Source organism: Aotus nancymaae, unplaced genomic scaffold, assembly GCF_030222135.1.
Source record: "Aotus nancymaae isolate 86718 unplaced genomic scaffold, 86718_ANA_hifiasm-v0.15.2.pri h1tg000010l, whole genome shotgun sequence".
NCBI lineage: Eukaryota > Metazoa > Chordata > Mammalia > Primates > Aotidae > Aotus > Aotus nancymaae.
Window position 1 is genome coordinate 31,118,392 of NW_026988421.1, and position 13,096 is coordinate 31,131,487.

General features: G+C 42.1%; 1 long non-coding RNA gene across 1 annotated transcript; it reads left to right on the forward strand.

Moving 5' to 3' along the window:
• Positions 1-672: 672 nt before the first annotated feature.
• On the forward strand, positions 673-11,755 carry LOC105708145 (uncharacterized). The gene is made up of 3 exons (XR_001105246.2): positions 673-774; positions 9,114-9,186; positions 11,366-11,755. It is a non-coding gene; the product is annotated as an uncharacterized LOC105708145 (long non-coding RNA).
• The last annotated feature ends 1,341 nt before the right edge of the window (positions 11,756-13,096 follow it).

Below are 13,096 nucleotides of genomic sequence, written 5' to 3' on the forward strand. Positions count from 1 at the left end.
ATAAGGTCAGGACTTCCTACTCTCTCAAGTCCTTTCACTCACATTAACTCCTTGGAGCTTGATGCTTCTATGAGAAACGGAGAGAAGGTGTTGGTGTCATCCTCTTTTTTACTCATGATGAAAGAGAAGCTTAAAGATGACGAGTGATCTTTCAAGATCAAGGCCAGGAAGGGATGGAATTGGAAAATAACTTAGATTTATAACTTTAGGTCCAGTCTTCTTTCTGATGCATGTGTGCTTCTCATATTGTGGTGTGAGTATCCCAGGGCAAGCATGGTGGAGCTAGGAAATTATTTCAAAGATTTGAGATAAAATGGCCCTTCTCAAAAGTTTTTAGGGAGACATTTTGATATAAAAAATATAAAGGCACATGATGAAGTAGAATACAGAAACCACATGACTTTTCATGATAAAATACAAGATTTCAAAGATATTGGTACGAATGTTAATGGCCTTTCTGGCCGTACCCTGCGACGTCCTGATGGTGTGCTTTCCGCTGTTCTGGTGGAGATGAGTGAGAAGTACTACTCTTCACCACAGTGCCTCTCTTCTTTCCTTCTTCTCCTCCTCTTCCTCCTCCTTGTTCCTCTTTTTCTTCATTTATTTAGTTGATGTTGCCACTTTCTCAGCACTCCACAGGCAGCTTGTTTGCAATATCATTTCAGAGGCTGCTGTCAGGACTGCAGTTGTGGGAGGAGCTGACTCTCCCAGGGGTGATGCAGAGAGAATTGGGAAGAGACTGAGTCACCCTCTAGGCTGAGTCACCTTCACTGGGTAAGTGTGGACCTGCAGTTGAACCACTCTGCTGGCGGCATATACCCTAACATACTTGTGTCAGTGTATTAGTCAGATTGGGCTGCTGTAACAAAATACCATAAACTGGGTGGCTTAAACAATGAAAACTTATCTTTTTTGCAGTTCTGGAGGCTGGACATCTGAGATCAGGGTGTTAGCATGGTCAAGTTCTGGTAAGGGCTCTCCTCCTGACTTGCAGATGGCTGCCTTCTTGCTATGTTCTTATGTGGCAGAGAGAGAGCAGGGGTGGCTTTCTAGTACCACTTCTTATAAGGAGAGTCCCATCCTCATCACCACATCTAAATTTAATTACCTCTCAAAGTCCCAATCTCCAAATACCATCACATTGGAGGTTAAGGCTTCAGCATATGGATTGGCGGAGAGCGGAGGAGAACAATTAAATACATAGCAATCAGTGAGGATGATTTAAGTTGTAGGTAACAGAATACCCAATTCAAAGAAGCTTCAACAGTGACAGGCATCTGTTGGCCCAGGAAACTGGAGGCAAGTCAGGTTGGCTGTCAGGAATAGTTGATGCTGAACAGGATCAGGAACAGCCTGAACCATGGAACTCTGGTGTCCATACATAGCACTGCCTTCATCCTAAGACTGCTTATTCTTTCAGTGTTGAATGTCTGAGACTTTGTGCTTGCTAGTTCACCTAAGTTGAAATTATGTCATGGGCTCATTCCCAAATCAATCACTGTGGCTAGTTAAACCAATCAAAGTTGATTTTGGGAGCTGAAGAGTCAACCCATTCAAATTCCACAACTACTTCATAATCTGAGAAAGAAAGGAACAGAGATGGTAGGAGATGATTATGTTGCCCATTACAGTTTTCTCTTTAAAATTATCCACTTTAAAGTGTTGACTGTGTCTGGTGCATGGTAAGTTCTCAGTAAATATAAGTAGTTTAACTTATGGCCTTCCTGCGTATAGTTATTGTGAATGTCCAGGGAAGGGGTAATAATGAGATGGACCCTACAGAAAGCATAGAGGGAAATGCTGTCAACACCTCTCTGAACTCTTATGTTGTGGCAACACAAAGAAATTCAAGAGAGGGGCAGAAGTTCGTGGCCCCAGAAGCTGCATTTGGGGTTTCATTGAGATCACATTGCATCTGTATGCATTTCCTCTTCCACATCTGGGGAGAGCCATTTTCATTATGGAAATTGACATTGGGTCAAGCCAGCCTGGTAGGATCTGAATTTTCACTTTACTTAAAACATTCACCTGAGGTCAGGAGTTCAAGACCAGCCTTGGCGACATAGTAAAACCCCATCTCTACTAAAAATACAAAAATTTATCCGGGCATGGTGGTGCATGCCTGTAGTTCCAGCGACTCAGGAGGCTGAGGCAGCACTGCTTGAACCCAGGAGGCAGAGGTTGCAGTGAGCCAAGATCACGCCCCTGCACTCCAGCCTGGGTGACAGAGCAAGACTCGATCTCAAAAATTAAAAAAAGAATGTACTGTGACTTATATCCCTATATCACATTGTAAATGACTTTGGAATATATCTAGTTAAAAAGCTGGGAGTCCATTATGCTAAGTGAAATAAGTCAATCACAAAAAAGACAAATACTGTATGATTCCACCTATATGAGGTATGTAGGGTAGTCAAATTCATAGAGACAGAAAGTAGAATGGTGGTTTCCAGCGGGTAGGGGAAGGTAGGAATGGGGAGTTAGTGTTTAATGGATACAGAGGTTCAGTTTTGCAACATGAAAAGACTTCTGGAGATGGGTGGTGGTGATGAATGTGAATGCACTTAATGCCACTGAACCCTACCCATAAAAGTGGTTAAGATGGTAAACTTATGTGATGAATATTTTACTATAATTTTTTAAAATTAGGAATCATGTGTGGAATTTCCCTTTTTTCCTTTACCATCATTTTTTTAAGAGCTCTTTTCTATTGCTATTTTAATCATCTTACTTGTACAGTTAGCAAACAAGATGATTTGTTTTTCTACCCTAGGCACCAAGATTTCTTTTTTATGATTAAATTTAGACCTTCTAGTGAGGCACTCTAGGTTATTTTCTAGATTTACTATGTGCTACTTTTCTTCTAAAATTTTCCTTTCCATTTTTGCCCTCCCTGATAATGGAACTGTTTTGCAGCTCCTTTTTCTCTTTTTCCTTTTCCCCAAATTGTCTAACTTTAGTGGCTATTAGAGTTTACTGTCATCATACCTTTTCTTGGGAGGATCAGAACAGCCCAGCTAAGTTTTGGGCAGGATATAGCAGAAGCCGAATTCTCCCATGTATTGAGGCTGCAGCCTGAGTGTCACATCCTTCACCAGGTGCTCGACTGTCACCTGCTCTGCCAGGTCCCTTATAAATGTGATTTCATTAGCTCGTCACAGCTTCCCTGTGAGGTCTGTGTCTCATTGTCATTATACACCAGGACACTCAGCCAGGTTGAATAACTTGTTCAAATCTCACAGCTGGTGTCCTTGGCCCTGAAGCTTGATAAGATCTTTCTTCTTCTTCTCCACTGCCTCCATCCAGTCATTTTCTCCTACCCCAAGGCATTAGGATAGCCCCATCTCTGACCTCCTGGGGCACTGTCTGCCTTTTGTGGGGAAGTGAAAAAGCCTGCTGGGAAGAGCTGGTGGTAGAATCCCCTGCAGTAAGAGATGAGTTATCCTGGTTTTGGACTCGCCTCCCACCCTATCCCCTCTCCATCTGCCCAGCTCCTTCAGGTTCCCCCAGTTCTCCAGCTGCTGTCATCACATCCACAAAGGACACCTTGATCCTCTCTTGGAGCCAACATGGATGTAGACAATCACCTTCGTCTCTGTTTTCAGCAGAAACAAGATAGCACCTTTCTCAAGTAAAGGAACATTTTCTAAGAAGGAGTATGAAACCGAACTGCAACCAGAAAAGACAAAAGCATCCAAGTAAATGTACTGACAGTAGATGCCCTGCTCCTCTTCGTAATTTAACTGCAGTCCTTCCAGAGTGGCTAAGGGTTTGTTTCCCATGTTATTGGGGTACAGGTGGTATTTGATTACACCAGTAAGTTCTTCAGTGGTGATTTGAGAGATCCTGGTGCATTCATCACCCAAGCAGTATATACTGCACCGTATTTGTTGTCTTTCATCCCTCGCCCCTTTGCCGCTCCTGTTGGGGTCCGTGAGATCGGCACGTCTGCCAGGGATCTCTTGACCAGCAAGAGGGTCCTAATACCTGGAAGAGAGAGTGCGCGGAAGAAAAGAGAGATAGAGAAAGAAATGGGTCTGGAGGTCTGATAAAAGCTATGCTCAGATCAGCGATTTATTCTTTGTGCACAGTTGCTTATATATGTTTTTTCATACAGTGTCTGACGTAGGTCCCATTACAAAAGTTTTATCAGGAGGGAACAGAAAATTACAAAGTAAGCATGGGAGGGGGTAGCATACAGGTTAAGCTAAAGATCACTAAACCCAAAACAAACAAAAGATTCTAATCCTATTAAGATTCTTATCCTCTTATCAATGACTACAGTTATGGTAAATAACATCAAGGCGAGCAATAATTTGAGGGGTAGCATTTTTCTTGTAACATGTGAGCGATCACGGGATTTAGTGAATGCAGGTAGACAGAGTCGTAAAACCAGCGCAGAATGGGAACTTCAAGAGACAATAGTCTCATAGATAGTCACGCAGGCCTCACCCAGACATGCCATTAGCTCAGTGGATCAAGAATAGGCTTCTGCAAACTCAGGCCTCTATCACTTCCTTCTTTTTTCCTCAGCTCGACTGCCCTCAGCGTAGGGAGAATATGTCCGGGCTCTAACTCCGTCATGGCGGAGACACGGAGGGGTCTCTACGCTGGTGGAGCGATCTCCATAGCTCCACCCCCCAAGTCCCCAAAGTGCACTGATTTAGCTGCAGTTCTACTCCTCAGTCCCCCCAAGGGGAAGCAGAATCCCAATTCTTTCTTCCTTCCTGGGGCAACAATAGGTCTTAGTGGCTGGTGGACAACTGCCCTCAGGAGATGACGTTCACATTTCTCCAGGGTTAGGGTTACATGACCAGTTTCCACACCTGGAACTTAGTGTCCTCCTCTCCTGACAAGGGAATGGGGAAACTGACATACTGAGAAGAACTTGACAGGAGTTTAATCCTCGAGGCCACTCCCACAAACAAGATATTGTAAAGAAGAGTTAAAGAGTGTGTTCAAATGCCAGCACTGCCCACTGTGAGCTGTGAGACCTCAAGCTGGGCAAATTGTTCAGTCCCTTTAAAGTCCCACTTCCTCCCATGTAGGAGAACAGGGAGAATTGAAGAGGTTTGCACACACAGTGCTCAACAAACTCCCAAAACATTCAGTGTTATTAATGACCCTGGGAGCTGGGTGTCAATACTCCAATTTTACAGTTGAGGCAGGTCTGCTGAGGTCTATTTCCCCATTGCTGCGGCCCTCATCTGAGTGCTTGCTCTCGTACTGCCTTGCACCATTACCAGACTGTGCATTTGCAGAGGCCGTAATAGCCCTAAGTAAATAACTGTTTGAATTAAATGCATGAATGCCTGTGTTAGTAAAAGGAGAGGAAATGATTTGAATTTGAGAGACAGCAAAAGTACTTATACCAGAGGCGAATAGATTAATTCATTTAGATAGTTAATATTTACTGAGTATTCACAGGGTACCCAGCCCTATTCATGCTGATTCCACAATCTTGGATGCCTGGAGGGCAAGGGGAAGGCAGGGTGGGGCCACTAAGTTGGTCTAAAAAAGTCTGAATTATAATTTTTAATATCCTTCTTTTCAGATAATTATAATCTTCAAGTTGGGTTGAAAAAGTATTGTTAGATTAAGTAAAAAAATGATAATATCATTTGCAATAGCGATATTATTTATTGTTATAGGAAAACATTTCTGCGTCTTCTATCCCCAAATCCTAGTTACATGAATACTTTGCATAATCTCACAAAGCTAGTAATTTTAACTCTAAATTAGTATAGAGTCCAAGTGAAGGTTTTTATTGGACTGTTGCTATGGGCAGAAAGCATTTAAAAAGAAGACACCATGCCTGGGATCAGACAAGATGCTGGAGAGTAGGACTTCTTGTCTTGAAGATGGTTTATGATCCTTAACTTGGTCATTTATTTGATTTGAGAACAGGACAAGTAGCACAGGTGGGAATCCCAAAGGTCAGGGCCATCTCCAGTCAGTTTGGGGTAACATTGCCATTGCTGCAAAGGCTTGTTGCAGTCAGGGTCGTGGATAGATTGGTGAAGTGAGGGGAAGACATGGAGGATTCCAGAGCTGAGAATCCCTCAGTGTGGGCATCTGCAGGTTCAGACAGGTAAGAGAACAGACAGGTTAAAGCAGGTTGTATCACATATGACATGGTGAGAAAAGACTCATGGGAGCAGCTCCCCAAACATGAGTTCTTTAAAGTAGTGTTAAAGTCAGGGTGAGATGAATCTGAGGACCTCAGTTTCTTTCAGTCAATCTTGAGTCATTAAATGGATTTTGGATGATGCAAAAAGGCGACTTGTGAAGGCAGCCTAGTAATGTGCCTCCAAGCATACAGTATCTGAATCCCAATCTGTCACAAGCTGACTGATAGTAGTAAAGTGTGTAATCTTTGGGCTTCCACTACCTCATTTGTAAAGTGGGAATGACAACAGTACTTGCTTCATTTGGATGTTATGAGGATTAAATAACTTGGCAAATGTCACATGCTTAGAAGTACCCAGCACCTAGAAAGAGCTCAGTACCAGGCAGCAATGATGATTATAAATGTGTAGGATCTAGAGTTGCCACATTTGGTTTGTGAGTTCCTCAAGGGTAGGTTCTATGATTTTGTTTTTAAGTGCTCATCAAATTACTTAGTTCATCACCCTTATTGTCGTTAATAAAATAACTCTCAGCTATTTTGAAACATGGCTTCTGCTTCCAATGTTGACTACTGTCTAATACAAAGCAACCTCTCCATGGACCTGGAACCAACTCTTCCAGATTATTTCCACCAGCAAAGAGATAGCCAAGCCATGGCAATACACTCAAACTGTCACATGAGTCATCTCTGTGCCCATCACATACTGCTACACTATTCCCTGGACCTCAGATCCCAGTAAAGGAGATAGTAGGGAGTACTTCTGAAAGCAGATGTAGGGAATTATGGACTCAGAGGGTTGGAAGGGATTTTGAAGGTCCTCCAGATCAATCACCGCACACTAACAGTAAGAATAATTAGAGTAATGACAAGCGGGAAATGGAGAGTAGTGAAGGGAGGATGGAAGGGAGCCCTCCAAGAAAAGGAAACTGTAGGTTGGGCATGGTCACTCACACCAGTAATCCCAGCACTTTGGGAGGCTGAGGCAGGCAGATCACAAGGTCAGGAGTTCAAGACCAGCCTGACCAATGTGGTGAAACCCAGTCTCTACTATACATACAAAAATTACCCGGGCATGGTGGCAAGTGCCTATTATCCCAGCTACTAGGGAGGCTGAGGCAGGAGAATCACTTGAACCCAGGAGGCGGAGGTTGCAGTGAGCTGAGATCACACCACTGCACTCCAGCCTGAGCAACAGAGTGAGACCCTGTCTCAAAAAAAAAAAAGAAGAAAAGAAAAAAGAAAAGAAAAGGCAAGTGTAAAGGCCTTACGGTGGTTCAACAGAAACTTTGCTTCTAATTATGAGGTTATCAACTGTTTTCCTTTAATTTGGGTGGTCTGGGACCCCTGGGGAATAGACAGGACATCTCTTCTCCAAATACTGAGATCTCTGGATGAGAATTACTTTTGCAAAGAGGCAGCATCTCTTGTGTATGTTCTCATCAGATAATCTTGGTTAAATTATAGAGACTTCTAACTTTTTTTGCCCTAATTACTCTCTTTTGTATAGCTTTCTTACATGTAATGCATGTTGCCATCTTTCTTTCTTTGCAGTCTTTGAATGTTAAGTCTCTGTACATCTCTCATACATTCAGAGCAGAAACTTTTTTAAAAAACTGCCTTCATTTTCTTATTTTCTCTACTCTGTCTCTTCAATTCTTTATATTCTGCCCTTTTGCCATTCTCTTCTTTATTTTCTTTTCTGCTTATTCTCTGTTCATCTTGCTCTAATACTGCATATGAGTTTCTATTCATATTCAGTGAAGGTTTTTACTGGACTATTGCTATCGGCAGAAAATAGAAAGTATCTTCAGCCCAAGATAACTCCATCAGTTTATAGGGAGGGAAAGCTGGAGGTTCAGCCCTGGACTGGAAACCAGGATTCTGATTCTGGCCCTTCCCTTATTGTGTGGCTCTGACATTCCCTTAGTGCTTTCAGTTCTTAGGTATTAGAATGGAAAAGAGAATAAGCTGAGGCATTGCTTAGTAACACTTTCCATGAATCACCTTTTTACTAAACTCTTAGAAGACACAGTTTCACCATTCAAACTGCAAGATGTTCCAGGGTCATATTATGCTCTCAGAGAACAGAGGTTCTGGCTAAAGCCTAGTCTCTGCCACTCTGTTGCCCACAGGCATTGTGACACTTTGTAATTCCGGGTAGGCTTTGCTTTAGAATCAGAGAATTTGTGGGAAAGGTTCTTCAAAGTCATGCAGTCCATCTAGCCATCTAACGTCTGAATCCCTGAATCCATGGAAGGGAAACTCACTACTTCCCAAGGCAGCCTACTTCATCCCATGGCCAATAAAGCTGAATTTTCAAAGAAAACATCTCTATGTGGTTGTTTGCTTAGCAGACACTCCTTCCATTAATCACAAGGTTATCAACTGTTCTCCTTTGATTTGAATGGTCTGAGACCCCTGGGGAATAGATAAGAGGTCTCTTCTCCAAATACTGAAGTCTCTGGCTGAGAATCATTTCTGCAAATAAGCAGCAAGCACCTCTTTTGGATAATAGTTGGTCTTAATTTTCAGTAGCCGCGGCTCATTTCCTTTCTACTGAGGTTTTTGCTGGGTGCAGTGGTGCACACCTATAGTACCAGCTACTTGGAGGCTGAGCATAGGGTGGGAGGATCACCTGAGCCCAAGAGTTTGAGTCCAGCCTGTGTAATAAAGATCCCATGTTAAAAAAAAAAAAAGAGAGAGAGAGAGAGAGAGAGACAAGGGCTTTAAAGTTATCAGAATACTGCATTATTTCTCTCTTAAATTTACAGATATGGGGGTAAAATGTGTCTCTAGTGCATGGATGCATGCTCATCATCCTCATCATCATGTCAGTGATAATAATAGCTAGTACTTCTATAATGCACTTCTATAGATGCTAACAATTCTAGCACTGCTATGTGCTAGGCACTGTTCTAAGCATTTTGCAAAATTAAGAAAATGTCATTTTTCTAAACAATTTTCCTTATTTGCTTCCCTATAGGGGCCCAGAGTATGTTGCCACACCAACAAAAGAAAGAACCTAGATGTCATCTAGTCCAATACCAACTGTTCAGGTAAGTCTTGGGATATGTGCCTCACTGAAGGCCACACAGCTATTAGGGGCAGTCAGATCTCCTGGCATCTGGGCCAGAAAATATCCTGAGTACTTCAAACATCTTAACAAGAACAAGCTGACTATTCATAGACCAGGATCAAGTAAGGCATTTTAGGAACCTGGAATTCTTTTATCGTAAGAATAGGTCTCATTTTGCTCAACATGTGTGCAATACTCTTCCACAAGATGCCAAAATTTGCCTTTCTATTTTTCTGAATGTTTTATCTTTAAAAATAAGCCCATCTTTGAATTTCCCTTTAGGCCTTTATATACTCTCTCTTTCCATTTCCCAGGCTCTTTAAAAACCTTCCTAATGTAGCCAAGTGAATTTTTATTCAAGTTAGGACAGGGTTTCTGGATTGGGAACAAAATAGTCATTCGAATTTCTCTACAATTGACTCTAATGAGAACTGACAAACATAGTTCAGTTGGCCTATTCAAGTTCTGTTGGATCTTCCTCCTATGTGGCCTGTGGTGAGGGATGTAAGAGCAGTGGAGGCAGGTGCCAGAGAGAGGGAAACCCTGGGTAGAAGAGGGATGAGGATGGCATCTTAGCTGGCTACATAATGAACAGAACACCTCCCTAGAGGGAGAGAAGAGCTGGCTCTCTGGCTGTTTGCTTCCATAGGAACCCATCTGATACCTGCTTCTAGGGCTGACCAGGAGCACCATATGGAAATTCCCTGACCAATTCTGTTTCTGAACATTTCCTCCCAAGAATCTCTGCCTGTGCCCTGTCCACATTTGGAACCAGGCCTGGCAACATCAATACAGAGGAAAGACTTGTTTTCTCAGAACACGGGGATATTCTAAGTCAACAGCAGCTTTTCAATAGCGGTTTGATGAATCAGTATGTGGATTACACAGAATATTCTAAAAATCATGTTTGCCTGCAAGAAGTGATAGCTTTATAAACAGCATGGACATGGATGAATGAGTCAAATTCAATTTAAAACATATGCTAAGACCATATCAAAATGATTTCATTGTATAAGATATTGTCCAGAATGTATTCATTGGGTTGTAGCTTCTTTTAATTTTACAAAGAAATTATTATAGCTATATTTGTTGGGGAAAAATACTGAAGATAGATTGGCTGATTTTTAGTTACATTTTGAGCAAAACATGTGTTTTCTCTAATTATCTGAACTTTTCTCCACTTTAGTAACTAGCAAGATGGGATTTATACGGGTTTTAGAGTCACACACACCTGGGACTTAAAATTGTAAGAGCTTTTTTATGTTACTTAACTCTCTGAGTCTCTGCCTCCTTACATGTGATAGTACTTATCTCACAAGCCATGGTCGGTTTCAAATAAGATATTGCACATAGAATAAGTTTGTATAGTACTAGGCATATAGATAGTCTATAAAGATTTCTCTCTCTCTCTCTCTGTTGTGTTTGGAGAGAAGAAGAGAAATTGAGTTGATGAGTATGAATTGGAGGACCGTTCCAGAAATAAAGGATCTGTAAACATCATAAGTAACTAAGAACCAAATACAAAACCAGAAAGGAACACAGATGAGAAATAGAAAAAAAGAAGTTTGGAAAAATGCTGTCAACAACAAATATTTATTAAACACCTGCATTTAGGGTCATTTTTCAGGTAACCAATACATGGGACTGAAGGGTATTTCTTGTCCTCGAGAAGTCTATGGTCCATTTGAGGATATAAGACTTATTCATGTGTGAAAGAATTAATTAAGATGCAAAGGAATCATTACTGTTGCAGTTGAGAGGAGAGCAATCTCTGTATTCATCATGTTTTTGGAGACCATGTAGAAGTTCAAAGATGCTGTAGGCAGAAGGAAATGGCAGATGCGAACATTTTGAAAGTCCCAGCCATTTGAGTCTGATAACAAAGACTCACAAATGTCTACACATTTAGTTTCGTTAAAACAGCAGTGGTGAAAAATTATCTTAACAATCTTGGAAACAACAGAAAATCCCCAAACAAAGCTAAGTGGGGCTTGGTAGCCTCGCTGCACTTATGCCAAGGGGGAGGGGATGGGTGGACAAGCTGAAGATGTTCAGTGCATACTCCTGGCTTCCTTCTTCGGTCTAAGAGACACCGACACCGTTTGTAGAGTTATTTATCCAGATCCTCTTTAAGCTCCATTTTTTTCTCTTCCCAGCAGATCCCTCGAGAGATGCCCTTTCAACCCTCCATCTCTGCTAAATGCCTGTTGAATCCCAGCAGTACAGCCTGCTAGATGGTTGGATTTACTTAGAACAGACTATTATGAAGGTCTGTTAGGGCTGGTGAAAAGAATTCTAGACAAATCTTCCAGGTTAGAAGATAAATGACAGCTCCTCCCAAAGGTATTCCCATGAGAAAGCACAGCAACCATCCTACAGAGGGTTAATAACTACAACCCCCAACTTGCTGTCAGAGATCAGCTAATCTGATAATTACAGCAACAAACACAGTTTAGACAAACAAGACCTGACCCTGAGGGTTTGGAATGAAAACATTTACTCTCTCCCTCCCCAGAGAGACAGTGCCTGGAGCATACACACAGAGAGACACTGGGAAAATACCCTTGTGCTGGAGCAACAGGGTGAAAACATCTGTGTTCCTGAGCTGCTTAGGAAGATAAAGTTGACGGGGAGGCGGCTCGGGTCGGGGAGGCAGGAGGAGTGGGGAAGGGTGCAGTCCAAGGGTGTGCGTTTGGAGCAGATGGAAAATGTACCCCTATAACTGAAGATGTAAGCAAATTGTAATTGATTTCACAACAGACACAGAGTGAGAGGAAAGGTACAAAGGAAACCGATGCAGGATTTCAGTGAAAATCTGGGGAGTGGCTAATGAAAGAGAAACAACTTAAACACCAAAGTAGGATTTATTTCCGAGAGCAAGAGGGGAAAGATATTCACAGCGGTCCTGGTTCTAAGTGAATTTAATATCTGCCTGCCAGCGAGGAGACCCAAGCTCTAACAGTCTAAGCTGGCTGGTTATCCTCTTCCCATCCCCTCGTTTGGCTTCTAAACTGAACAACATGCCCCTTCCCCGTTCCTGCCTGACCTCAAAAATTATCAAGCCCTTTTTTTCCCCTTTTACTTATAAAACACAGCTTCCTAGAAGAAATCTTTCCAGGTTGCTTAAACCAGAGATTCTGACATGGGTCTGCCTCAACCTGGAATTCCAGCAGTTACTCCTTTCCCAACTCCACCCTGAAGTTTCCTGCATATCCACGTCCTAGTGGCCACACATCATTTCATTTTTGCCCATGACTGAGGGTGAGTCAGCTGGCAAACACCCCTTGCCCCTTAGGATTCTCCAAATTAGATCTAGGCATCCACATCCTTGGGGCATTTGCAGGTCACATGTATGGATGCACCAAGCTAAGAGGATAACTGCTGTGATTGATGATAGGATCAAGATTTTAAATGAATTCGATAAGCTGAAAGATGGTCTCAAATCAATAAGAGAGAATGCACCAGGAAAAAATGCAAAGCACTGCATTTAGGGCCAACAATCGATTGCACAAATATAGGATGGAAAACCAAATATAAACCTACAACACAACAGTGTATGAAAAAACGCCAGTTTTTGTTTGGCAATTGGCTCAATATGAGAAAGCAATGAATCTATCTGCTTAAATAGCGAATGCAATCCCAGTAGGCATTAATAAAAGTAATGTAATCACATTGATAGTTCTCTATGTTCTTAACAAGGGAAAGGTAGGGTAGGACTGAACAAATCTTTTTTTCTTCTTCTTCTAGCTTTAGCTGTTGGCTGACCAAGTACATGGAGTCCTGTAGGCTGTGCAGAGCAGTTTTGTTTTGTGTTTTGATTTCAGGTTCAAGTCCCCTATTGCAATCTGTACAGGGTCCACCTTGGCAATTGTGAGTGGCTCCCACATCCC